This window comes from Aythya fuligula, chromosome W (assembly GCF_009819795.1).
Source record: "Aythya fuligula isolate bAytFul2 chromosome W, bAytFul2.pri, whole genome shotgun sequence".
NCBI lineage: Eukaryota > Metazoa > Chordata > Aves > Anseriformes > Anatidae > Aythya > Aythya fuligula.
The window spans coordinates 15,081,855-15,095,669 of NC_045594.1; positions in this window are offsets into that span (position 1 = coordinate 15,081,855).

Sequence of the window (13,815 nt, forward strand, 5' to 3'; positions counted from 1 at the left end):
GCCCAGCTCTCACAAGCACCATTGCCTTCTAACAACCTAGCCCATGATATACTCCCAAGCAGGTCATGGAATAGGTCGAAGTTGGCTCTCCGTAAGTCCAGGGTTGCAATCCTGCTTTTAGCCTTACTTTTTCCACCAAGTTCCATCTTGAACTCCACCATCTCATGGTCGCTGCATCCCAAGCTGCCCCCAACCTTCACGTCCCTAACAAGCCCATCCCTGTTGGTAAGGACAAGGTCCAGGAGCACCCCCTTCTTCATTGGCTCCTCCACCACCTGCATCAGAAAATTGTCTTCAACGCATTGTAGGAATCATTTGGACTGCACGTGCCTGGCCGAGTTGCTTACCCAACAGATGTCTGGATAATTGAAGTCCCCCATGAGAACCAGCGCCCATGATTGCAAGGCTACTACCAGCTGCTTGCAGAAGGCCTCATCGACCTCCTCCTCCTGATCTGGTGACCTGTAGTACACCCCCACAACAGTGTCCCCCATACCAGCTCACCCCTTAATTCTCACCCGCAAGCTCTCCACTTGTCCTTCACCCTCCCCCAGGTGGAACTGGGTACACTCTAATTGCTCCCTGTGGTGGTTCCACTCCAGTGGGCAGCCGAGCTCCACCACAACCGCTCTCTCACTTCCCCTCCTCAAAGAGGAATGGGGAGAAAATACGATGAAAAGGGCTCAAAGGTTGAGGTAAGGACAAGGAGATCATGCAGTAATTATTGTAACGGGCAAAACAGACTCGGCATAGGGAGACAGTAAGATTTATTGCTTATTACTAACAAGCTAGAGAAGTGAGAAACAAAGGAAAGAAACCAAAAGCACCTTCCCCCCCCATCCACCCTCTTCCATCTCCTCCCCCCCGAGCGGCGCAGGGGAATGGGGGAATGGGGGTTATGGTCAGTCTATAGCGCTTCTTCTCTGCCGCTCCTTCTCGGTCACTCTCATCCCCTGTGCTGTGTGGGGTCCCTCCCACGGGATGCAGTCCTTGATGAACTGATCCGGCATGGACTTCCCACAGGCAGCAGCTCTTCAAGAACTGCTCCAGATATGGGTCCGTACCACGGGGTCCATCCCTCAGGAGAAAACTGCTCCAACACTGGTCCCCCACGGGCAGCAGCTCCTGCCAGGTCACCTGCTGCTGCGTGGTCTCCTCTCCACGGGCTACAGGTCTGGCCTGGAATCTGCTCCGGCAGGGGTCTTCCACAGGCCGCAGCCTCCATCGGTGCAGGGCCACCTGCTCCACTGTGGTCTCCTCCATGGGCTGCAGCATGGAACCCTGCTCCACCGTGGTACTCCATGGGCTGCAGGGGGACATCCTGCTTCACCATGGTCCTCACCACAGGCCGCAGGGGACTTCTGCTCCGGCGCCTGGAGCACCTCTCCCCCTCCTTCTTCACTGACCTTGGCGCCTGCAAGGCTGTTCCTCACTCCTCTCACTCTCCCAGCTGCTGTATAGTGCTGCGTTTTTTTTTTTTTTCCTGTCTTAAATATGATCTCACAGAGACGCAAAACAACATCGCTTATTGGCTCGGCTCTGGTCAGCAGTGGGGCCTTTACCAAACATGGGGCAGCTTCTATATCCTTCTCTCAAAAGCCACCCCTATGGCCCCCTGCTACCAAAACCTTGCCACATAAACCCACTACACTCCCTCACATAAAGGTCAACCCCACCCCCTTGCTTCCCCAGCCTGTCTTTCCTGAAAAGGACATAGCCCTCCATTACAGCGTTCCAGTCATGCAAGCTGTCCCACCACGTCTCTGTGATTGCAACGAGATCATGGCCCTGTGACTGAACACAGATCTCGAGCTCATCCTGTTTATTTCCCATGCTCCGCGCATTGGTATACAGGCACTTTAGGGAAGCAGCAGGCACAGTTACACCTGGAGGGATGCAAGAAGAAGATTCTGGACGGGGTATAGGAATCATCACCTTCTCTGAGGAGCCCTCAGGCAATCCTATTGGACAACTCAGAGGCTTTTTCCTACTATCTTCAACAGTGACAGCAGTGACAACTTCACCCAGCCCTTCTCTGTCACTTTTAGCTCCCCTCCCTTCCCCCGTCAAACCTAGTTTAAAGCCCTGGTAATTCGCCCAGAGAGCTTGCTCCCCAGCACACTTGTGCCCCACTTGCTGAGTTGAAGTCGGTCAGCAGCCCACATACCCGGCTTCTCAAAGGACTGCCCAAGATCAAAATACCTTGGTCCAGACACCACCCCCTTAGCCAGTTGTTCACCTGTCCCATTCTCCTTCTTCTTTCTGGGTCCCGGTCACCCAGAGGGAGGACTGAGGAGAACTGCAGGGGGACATCCTGCTTCACCATGGTCCTCACCACAGGCCGCAGGGGACTTCTGCTCCGGAGCCTGGAGCACCTCTCCCCCTCCCTCTACACTGACCTTGGCACCTGCAAGGCTGTTCTCTCACTCCCGGCTGCTGTCTGGCGCAGCGTTTTTTCCCCTGTCTTAAATATGCTCTCACTGAGGCGCAAAACAACATCGCTTATTGGCTCAGATCTGGAAAACAATGGGGCCCTTCCCAAACATGGGGCAGCTTCTAGATCTTTCTCACAGAAACCACCCCTATGGCTCCCTGCTACCAAAACCTTGCCACGTAAACCCACTACATACCTGCACCCCCAATCCCTTCAACAACCTTCCCAGGGATGCAAAGTCCTTTTTAATATTCCTCATTTTTCTAGTTGCAGCTTCCCGGGATCCAACCTGAATGACAACAAGAGGATAGTAGTCCTCCGGTTTAATGGGCTGTGGCAGAGCCTTCCTAACTTCTCTGACACGTGCCCCAGGAAGACAGCACACCTGTCTGGATAGGTTATCTGGGCGACAAATGGGAGCCTCAGTGCCCCTCAGCAAGGAGTCTCCGATCACTAAGACTCTCTGCTCGTTTTTTGTGGCACTGGTTGTGATGCAGTGCTCTGTCTGGTCCCGATCCCTATGCTCAGTACTTCTCCCAATCTTGACATACTTCTCAGGGTTGCTTCCTGGGTTTGGACTACTGTCCAGACCCTCAACCTCTTCCTTTTCCTCCCTGACAGCCTCAAATCTATTACCCAGGGACACCGTGGGGGTTGGTGGCACTGTGAGTGTCGGGGGAAAACGTCTTTTTCTGCTTCAAGCTGAGATGAGGATGCAGCCCCTTTTCTCTTGTGGGCGGTCAAGCCCTCTGTCCTGCATGTGATCAGCTGGGTCAGCTACTACCCCTTGCAGGGACTTAGGAGAGGGCTGCTGGGCATCAGCAGGGGCAGGTTGACACCTCCAATCTGTCACCCTCAGAGACTCCCAGGAGCCCCTCAGGCTGCTGATTTCTTGCTGCAGCCCAGCCACCTGCTCAAGGAGTTCCTTAAGCAGGGCACACCTGCACCCATGACAGCCCTCTCTTCCCTCAGGACCCAGGTGGGTCTCCAGACTCCAGAGCTCCCCGCAGTCACCCATCTGGACTGCCACTTCCCCCCTCAGGGGATCCACCTGAGTGCCCACATGAGCCCTGAGAGGCAGCATCTCCTCCGTTTGGGTTGCTGCCTCAGACCGGCTGCTACCGGTCCACAAACTGGATTTTGAAGTCAGTGTCACATGGAGAGGGCAGGTGGTGGTGGCAGAGATCCCTTTCCCCTGGGTGGTGGGTATCTTACAGCTACTTCTATGACCATTATGGGGTGCAGGCTGGTGCTATGCGTCTTTCTTTGTCCTTAGGTTGAAGACCTTATACAATGTTTCAAAAATTTCCAAATGACTTTGTGACAGGGAGAAGTCAGGACTGTATTATGACTTTTCTGCATTCCCGTCCAGGCCTGCAGCAACCAAAGAAAGGAGAACAGGCATTGAAGTGACAGCAGAATTCAAGGAAAAAAAAATGAAAAAAATCTGGAGAAGTTTGACTGGTAACCAACTCCCTCATATCCTGTTAATTAATTTTCCCTCTTTTTGTGTTAAATTGATTGTCTAGTGTTTTATTTTCTATATGTGTAGTAGCATTGTGTCAGCAGGCATGCCAGTTTGTCCTGGTTTCAGTTAGGACAGAGTTAATTTTCTTCCTAGTAGCTGGTAGAATGCTATGTTTTGGCTTAGGATGAGAAGAGTGCTGATAACACCCCGATGTTTTACTTGTTGCAGAGCAGTGCTTACACCAAGCCAAGGACATCTCAGCTTCTCACTCTGTCCTGCCTATGGGCAGGCTGGGGGTGCAGCAAGAGCTGGGAGGGGACAGACCTAGGACAGCTGACACAAACTAGCCAAAGGGGGTATTCCATACCATGTGACATCATGATGAACAATATATATGGGTAGCTAGCAGAGGGGAGGAGGGCCGGACTGCTTGGGGTTAGGCTGGGCATCAGGCAGCGGGTGGTGAGCAATTGCATTGTGCATCACTTGTTTGTACACAGTATTATTAGTAGTTCTATTATCATCATTACTGTTATTATTAATATTGTTAATATTATTTTCCTGTCTTAATAAACTGTCTTTATCTCAACTCATGGGCTTCACTTTCCATTTCTCTCCCCCATCCCAGAGAGGGAGGGGGGAGGGTGAGCAAACAGCTGTGTGGTGTTTAGCTGCCGGCCGGGTTAAACCACAACACAGTTCTCTTAAAAGATATTTACTATGCTCCTCGGAAAGTGGGAAGCTTTGGCTGTATAAATCCCCTTTTTAATGACACTAAAAGGCAAACTGCTAAGTTGAACAGAAGCCAAGTGGCAACCTGGCTTGCAAGCAAGGTGGGTGCACAGTGCAGGCAGACCTAGTCGATATGCAACAGTTTTCCAAATACAACGGTAGTGTTAAGTACATCCCAGTGATGCTAGACATATTAGCCATGTATGCCTAGGCCATTAGTCTAAAAGGCAGAACAGGTGATGAAAGAGCCAGGTATACTGGTTCTGGCTGGAATGAAGTTAATTTACTTCAGAGCAGCTCCTGTGCATCTGTTTTAGATTTGTGACCAAAACAATGCTGGTAATACACTCATGTTTTAGCTATTGCTGAACAGTATTTGCATAACATCAAGGCTTTCTCTGTCTTACATTATACCCCCAGTGCAGTAGGTTGGGAGAGGACACAACCAGGCAGATGACCTAAACTAACCAAAAAGATATTCCATGCCATATAGAACATCACGTTCAGCAATAAAAAGGAGAAGAGGGGTGTTTAGATAGCTTATCCATCTTTTCCTCAGGGTCTGGATGGGCATTGGTTTAACTGTGGGAGGTGGTAGGTGATTGCCTTTGCATCACTTGTTTTGTTTTGTATCTTTTTCATCTTCAACTTCTCCTTCACTTACAAAACTATTTTTATCTCAACCCACAAGTTTTCTCACATTTACTCTTCCTTTTCTCTTCCCCCATCCCACTGAGAGTGGAGGAGGGTGGGAGAAGCGAGTGAGCAGCTGTGTGGTACTTAGCTGCCAAGAAAGGTTAACCCACAACTCCAGGGATTTAAAAATAATTTTAGCAGGGGGTGCAATTCTCAGAAATTACAAACTGATTGGGGAGATTTTAAGCCAGCCTTTAAAAAAGATTATAAAGCAATTTAATGTTCCATTTTTTTTACTAAATTGAAGTAAAAGCCCCTGTCATAAAGCATTTTAACAAGACTCTCAAAACCAAGATGTGGTTATATTTTACAGCACACAGCACTGCTCACTATATTGATGTCCTGTCAGAGTTTATAAAGAGCTATAATCATAGCTTCCACAAGACTAACAGAGCCAAGCCTGTGGATGTCAATCCTTCCAACTCAGCAAGGTTTTAAAAAGTTGTATATGGGGATGCATTTAAAATTAAAGAATCTGTACCTCTGTTCAAAAAGGGAGACCACGTCAGGGTGTCTGGAATGAAAGAGAGATTTGAGAAAAGTTCACAGATTAAATTTTCATAGCTGAAATTGTAAGAAGTGGACAGATACCTGTGTACCTGTTCTAGGCTTGACTTTAGCTGGCTGCCATATGTCCACCTGGTCACACTCATCTTCCTCTACAGGACAGGGGGGAAAATAAATGGAAAATCTCATGGGTCGTGCTAAGGTCAGGGAGATCACTTATCAACTACCATCAAGGGCAAAACAGACTTGACTTTGGATAGATTAATTTATTTTTTTGCTAATTAATAACAGAGTAGAATAGTGAGAAACAAAGACAAAACTAAAAACACCTTTCCCCCACCTCCCACTTCTTCCCAGCCGGGATAATGTTAACATTTAACACTCTTGTTAACATTTAACAGTCTTGAGTTTTTCCAACATTAAGGTACAATATTCTTCTTTGGATGTCACGGGGGATGATAGACATACAGTGCCATTATTATTACAACACCAACAAATTGTTGTTTGAGTCAATTCCATTCAGGTAACCACTAAGTTAATTTCTCCCAAATGTTTCTAAATCCCCAGGAACTGTCATCTTGAGCTACTCTATGTAGGAGCTTGTTGTGTTTATTTTCCCAAATATTTTTGAGATCAGTCAAATTCATCCCATTTGATCTACATATATACAGCAACTAGTATTAATTACAGTGCTTGCTCCTCCTTATGAGGTTATTAATCAATCTAATACTATTTGATTCTAGAGTACTATTTTTGCAAACTTATCAAACTTATTTTCTACTTCTTCAATATATTTACAATAGCTTTTTATAATTCACTCACCCTTAACCAAGATAAAAACTACCTTGAAAAACTGTAAAATGCTAGAGAATTTTACTAAAGGATTATCTGAAGTCCGCTTAATTCTGCATGTGGTCTCAAGGGGGCTTTGGCTTTGTGGGTCTTCAATAATAGTTACATTTGGAATTATTGCCCCCAGGGTGCAAGCTCCCTTCCATCCTAGGGGCAACACCTTCCTGGCTTTATTGCCACATAGTACCACCCCTTGCCATTTGGGACAGGCTATCTGGTTACAGGATTCTCATGTTGTATCTGGTGTGCATTATGCATATTAGCATTCCTGTAGCTACCATATTCAGTACAGTATGGATTATTCCCTACTTCATGGATATTTCCACACCCAGGGTCAGTACTATTGCTTCCTGAGTTTTCTATCAATGTTGTTTAAAAGGCACCTTTGATAACACAGTATATCGTAGCCAGGACTATGTGTAGGGAGCTCAACTTCAAAATCTATTCCTTCCCGGGACTGAGTATGATCCATCATTTTGAGAAATCTAGAGAATCCAGACACAGCTGCTGCTGGAAATAGCAATCAGGGACAAGGCCTCTTCAGTTTTTCTAGGCATCTGGGTGCAAATCCAACAAGTATTTTGAGACAAAACTTGAGAGATGTTCTGGATTAATTGGAAATGCTGAGTTTTCCTTCCATCCTATCACTAATCCATTGAGAATAGGTATTACTAAGATAAGCTTAAAATACATCATTTATATATATATATACACCCCGTAATAATTAAGAAATAATAATTAAGAAAAACAATAAACATCACAAACTAATAAGGATTCTTCTGGTGGGGATAAATATACCCCCCTTCTTTCTTTTTCCTCCCACTTCCAGAGAGTGTTCCCTGGAAACACTCTAAGTCTGTGTAATTCAATCCCTTTTACTCATTAATTCATTAAGAATTATTCTAAGGAGAAGTTAAAGGTTTACAGTAGATAGTTTCAACTGTTTTAACCTTAAAAGTCTTTGTTAATGCAGTCTCTCAGGTATCAGGGTTAACTGATGCTTTTACCCAGGTATGAGTATACCCTTTCTCAGCCATTCTTACTGTCGTCTCAGTAGTCAGGAGCACTTGGAACAGTCCATTCCACTCAGGTTGCAGTTTCAATTCTCTCCATGTTCGCATCAGATCCCTTTCTCCTGCTCGGAATGGATGGATCAGGGCTTCCAAGGGTGGGGTTTGAGCTAACAGTCCACGGGTCCTGAGAGATGACAAAGAGGACAACAGCCCGAGTATATAGTTCTTAAGCATCTTTTGTCTCAGATTGAGGTAATTCATTCCCTTTGTCCATGTACAACAATCCAAATAATACTTCATATGGTGAAATTCTGAAGTTCCTTTTATTAGCTTTTTAGGCCAGACAATTACACAATATCAAACCATTTTTAATTATATATATATATATTTAATCTTTTTCCCTAGTTTTTGGGTTGTTTTTCCAAATCCTTATCATTCTCTCCAAAGGGCTATTTTTAGGCACAGTCCCAGGGTCTACAACCCCACCCTGCTGACTCTTGGAACCCTTAATCCCCAGCTCTTCCTGATGTGCTTCTGTGGACTTTACCACCCACAGGGTACCACACACCTTCACCTAGGATTAGGACAGAGGTGGGGTGTACTGCCAAGCACCTCACTTCACCGTGCTTGGGGTACTGTACACCTAAGGGCCCAAACCCCCTGAGACTCTCTTTCACTTCGTCAGCAATCTCCTCATCTCGTCTCTCTTTCTCTTCGTCCCTATCCAGCCAAGGGGACTTCGTTCATCCCCTCGCAGGACCTCTGAGCCTTGCAGATCGGGACTTCACATTCACTTCGCAATAAAAGTGCGCCTCATTCACACTCACACTCATTCACACCAGAGTCTCCCTGAACCCAACCTGAGGTAAGACATGGTAAAGTTTCCCTTACCTCGGTCCGTGCATGGCTTCCCAGTCTGGGTTATCAGCAGTAATCCCAGTGCCTGTTCCTGATCCAGGCTGGACTATATGCGGTCTGTGTCTGTGTATGTCAGTGCTGGCCTCCCTTCTCCCCAGAGCTTCGCAGAGCCTGTCTTCAAATTAACAGTCTCGGTCCTTTGCCAACCATACTGAGACAACCCACCAACCCTGATGGGACCACTGAAATCAGTGGGGTGCACCTTCCTGTCTGTGCTGGTAAGAAATCTTCGGCAGGTGATAAGATCCCGGACGAGCCCCCAAATTGTGAGAAACATCTCAAATAAATTTCTTCAGACAGGTTTTTCTGTGAAGCTATTTTATTCACGATTGCAATGGCAGGCATCCTGTCAATCAAGAGCGCATTTTAGTAAACAAATCATAACCTTTTTATTCCCTATTACCCGATGCCTGATCACCTCCCCTGTTTCCTCATTGGCTGAGTACTACAGGTTCACAAGCTACTCGACCCTCCTCTATACCATATATGTACATTTTTTCTTTTTTTTCTACCCTTTAATTTCTTCTTTCTTATGTTTTGAGAACTTGTGATCTTTGTTTTACTGTTCTCACACTGCTCATCTGATTTTTCTCAAGCTTCCACCTTATTTTGGAACAGTGAGGCCTTCTACTGTCCACTTATCTACTTAGCATTTCTCCTTATTATGACTACACAACTACCTTGGAATACAGAAAATTAGTTCTCTACTGCAAAAATCACAACTTTGTTTCTCACAAAAAGGGACAGCATAAAGCAGGATTTGTGGTCCTGAACCTTTTGGACACTGTAGAAGCAAACTCACTCCCACATAACATGTCATCACAGAAAGCTGAATTAATTGCCTTGACTAGGGTCTTGGAATTAGCAGAAGGGAAGACCCATAATGTCTATATAGATTCCACTTATTTTCTGATTCTGTCCCCCATCCCACAGAGGGAGGGGGAAGCATGAGTGCATGGCTCTGTGGTGTTTAGTTGCTGTATGGGTTAAACCATAACAGACAATATTACTAAAGGTTTTTTGACTTGCGTACAACAGAAACTCAGAAGCATGGGGTCAAAGAAATAACAATCTATGTCTTATTAGAAAAAATTCAGAGTTTGTATGCTGTGAGGTGGATTTCTTAAGTGCTTTGGCTGATTGCAGTAGCACTGCAAGAGCATACTGTTTCTGCTATCTTTTTTGTTTGCTTAATTGACGATTGAAATAAACAAAAGATGCCTTTCTCTTGATTATCAGGATTCTGGCTCATAGCTGAACAATTGGCACCTGCTGTTCTTCGACTCTCAGCAACCCTACAACAGAAGGGTCCTCCAAGAGACCAGGCAAGGTAGACAACTGTTTAATGTCCTCCATCTCCAAGGATGCTATGTCAAGGGCCCACTGGTACCCTTTTGGGTGCTTGAAGTATCCTCTTCTGAGTCTATGCCAAGGATGCACGGAGCCTCCACGGCAGTCCCAGTAGGGTGCTTTTGCCACTCATTCCCAGTTAGACTCACTTCAGCCTCCAATACTCCAATACAGTTAACTGCTGGGATCCCCCTGTCACCCCATAAATACAGATGGGTTCTGGCCCTTTATGTCTGGCCCTTTACTGTAATGCCTGTGATGGCATTACAGTACACTGTGCGCCTGTGTCTACTAAAGCCTTATACTTTTGTGGGTCTGACGTGCCAGGCCACTGAATCCACACAGTCCAATAAACCCAATTGTCCCTTTCTTCCCTCTGACTGGAGGCAGGGCCCCTCTAATCCTGATCATAATCTTCATTACTTTGTCTGGAGGACATCTTCATTACTTTGTCTGGAGGACTGCCCACTGGAAACCGGAGTAGCAAGTTTCTCAGAGATCCCCCCTTTTGCTATTGTTTTTCCTTGCAACTAATGTACCCATTCCTCTAGGGTCGAGGTAGATTTTCAATCCCATTTTCTCATGTCCTCTCCATGGTCACGTAGGTAAAACCACAGGGTGGCACGGGGTGTGTACCCACTATATCTCTTTTTTTGCACGGAAGGACGCTTACCCCTGATAGCCGAGACACTGGTTTGTACAGGTGGGGAGGAAGATAAAGTCTCTCTAAGTTGGTGGACCTCTTCAGAAAGTTTCTATGAAGTGTTCTCTTTTAGTTGGTGGACCTCTTGAGAAGGTTTTTCCACAGCCAAGACACAGGCCTGTAGGGAAGAAGAGAGAATCTTTCTTTGTACTGCTGGAGTTGTTTAGTCAATTCATCCACTGTGGGTTCCTCATCTTCTTTCCAGGTCATTACTGCCAATCAGCTGGCATTTGATGATGATGCACTCCATACAAACTTCCGCCACGTGGGTTGTGTACACTTGACTTCATCTGGATCTTTGGATAGCTATTTGTTGTCTAGGTCTGTATAAATAAGGGATAATTCCCTCAGGTTCTGGAAATCCCTCTCCATGGTGGTCCACTTGCCTGGCTGACATACAAGTTCTTCCTTGAGGGGATACCTTTCCTTCACACCTGACAGGAGATACCTCCAGAGGGTGAAGACTCGTGCTCCTTTTTTAATTGCTTTGTCAATACCTGCTTCCCTAGCAAGGAATGCCAGCCTCCTGGCTTCCCTGTCCTCTTATTCCAGACTATTGGCTCTGGTGTCCCAGCACTGGAGCAGCCAGGTGACAAGGTGCTCACCTGGACAACGACCAAAAAATTTTCTCATCTCTTCTTTCATCTCGGATACAGGGGCAACTGACACTGGTACAGTCTGTTTCACTGGCTCAGTCTTGTGGCCTATCACACAGGTTGGAGTGGTTGCGGGGCCTGTAACATGGGTTGCAATGTCCACAGGTCCTATCACAGGGGTTGGAATGGCTGCAGGGCCCGTCAGAGGGCTTGGAGTGGTTGCAGGGTCTTTCACTGGGGTTATAGTGGCGTTGATTGAAGCTCTGTAGGCATAGGCCAAGCCCCAGCACGTTGCAGTGATTTGTGTGTCTTTGGAATTGCCAGGGTGATGGCACACCTTTTTCAAGCATTCTGACATGTTTCTAGGATTTTGCAGCTGTTCAGGTGTGAATTTCCAAAGCACTGGAGGTGCCCACTGCTCTAGATGCCTGCCCATATCCTCCCACACTCACTGTCACTCCTAACTGTCCTGCCACAGGACAGATCTCTGGATGACATTCTTAAGTAGTTGTTTAACTTTAAAGAAAACCTGTAGCGCATTCAGAATGAAGAACATGCTGGTCTGAACATCCCAAGGATATTCAAAGTTTTGAGAAGCTATCGTAATTCGTCTGGAGAAGGAGGAGAGGGTGAAGGAGAAAGGGAGAGTGGACAAGTGGGAAAAGACATCTCCCCCTGAATAGTTTCTGAGATATGGTTCCCAAAGTATGGAGTTGACGGCAATGCTGAATACAAATACCAGACTAGTCTCAGGACCAGCAATTTTATCATTGTGCACCAGTGTTACACAACACCAGAAAATAATAACCTTAAATCAGCCCCTGGAAAGGATAAAGAGCACGACAGGGAACACATACAGTAAGTAATGTGCTATATAACTCAGTTTGCAAAACAGGCACAGCAGACCTGAGATCAAAAAATTAACATTGTGATTAGCAACTATTAAACTGGACTAATGCTTATAACAATTTTGGTTTAACATGCTCTGCTCAGATCTGTCGTTATCTCAACCATTCGTGCCCCACATTGGGCACCAAAAGGACTGTTACGGTTTAACCCAACCGGCAGCTAAGCACCACAGAGCCATTCGCTCATCCTTCCCCCCCCAAAGTGGGATCGGGGAGAGAATTGAAAAAAAAGGGAAAGCTTGTGGGTTGAGATAAAGACAGTTTATTAGGACAGAAATGAAAGGAAAACAATAACAATAATGATAATAATTGTACTACTAATAATATGTACAAAGCAAGTGATGCACAATGCAATTGCTCACCACCTGCTGACCGATGCCCAGCCTATCCCCGAGCAGCCAGTCTCCCCACCCTGGCCAACCACCCCATATTAATTGTTCAGCATGACAACACATGGTATGGAATACCCCTTTGGCCAGTTTGGGTCAGCTGTCCTGGGTCTGTCCCCTCCCAGCTCCTGATGCACACCCAGCCTGCCTGTTTGCAGGACAGAGTGAGAAGCTGAAAAGTCCTTGGCTTGGTGTAAGCACTGTTCTGCAACAATTAAAACATCAGTGTGTTTTCAACATTATTCTCATCCTAAATCTAAAACACAGCACCATACCATCTACTAGGAGGAAAATAACTATATCCTAGCCGAAACCAGGACATCAGGAAATTTTAATATTTGGACAATGAGGAGGGAACATGTATAATTTTTTTTAAAAAAAGTAGTCATTGGAATAATGCATCTATCTAATATTTATCATAATAAGAAACATTTTGGGAGAACATTAAGGCCAAATATATTTCAGAAATATGTCAAAGAACTAAGATAGTAATAGTACAAATTTATGGCCAAAAATACTGTATTTTTAAAGAGAAAAATTTTAAAGAACAGTTTTATACATTTTTTTTTTCAAAAACAAACAAACAAAAAAAAAACAAACAGTGCACTCTATTTTGGTTCCCTAAACAGTAGACAGGGCTTGTGATTAAACGACACTTTAAGAATAACAAATATCTATTTTTTTAAAACACTGCAAGTTTAAAAATGTCTCTCATAACCCCCACAAATATAATGGTCGAATAAGGATTTTCTTCAGTACGGTAAATGAGGAATCCAGAAATAGACTTCAGCTTAGACAATCTTTTGAGAGAAATAATAAACAACAGCTTTACAGTAAGATTGATCTGGCTGAATTCTCTTGTATTTTTGACGCTATCTTCAACATTAACTTTGCCCAAATAATTCCTCTGTTCCTTTCTTTCCTGCAGCATGGCTACTGTGAAAAAGACTGAGTGAAAGTTACAGTAATAAACATTTAACTAGTTAAATAAAGACCCTCAATAGATTACTGATTACATGTAAGAATTTGCTTTAATTGATACAACTCAAAATATTATGGATAAATAAAAGCAAAAAAAAAAAAAAAAAAAGAGGAGATATCGGTGCTTCTTCTTATTAAACCAAAACATATGGTTTTGCAAGATCTCTGCTAAACTAACAAATTGGACAGGGACAGATGACCTTAGGTGTTTATGTCAAAAGGACTGTATTTACAAAAGCATGAATGTCTAAAATAGTCATTAATAATT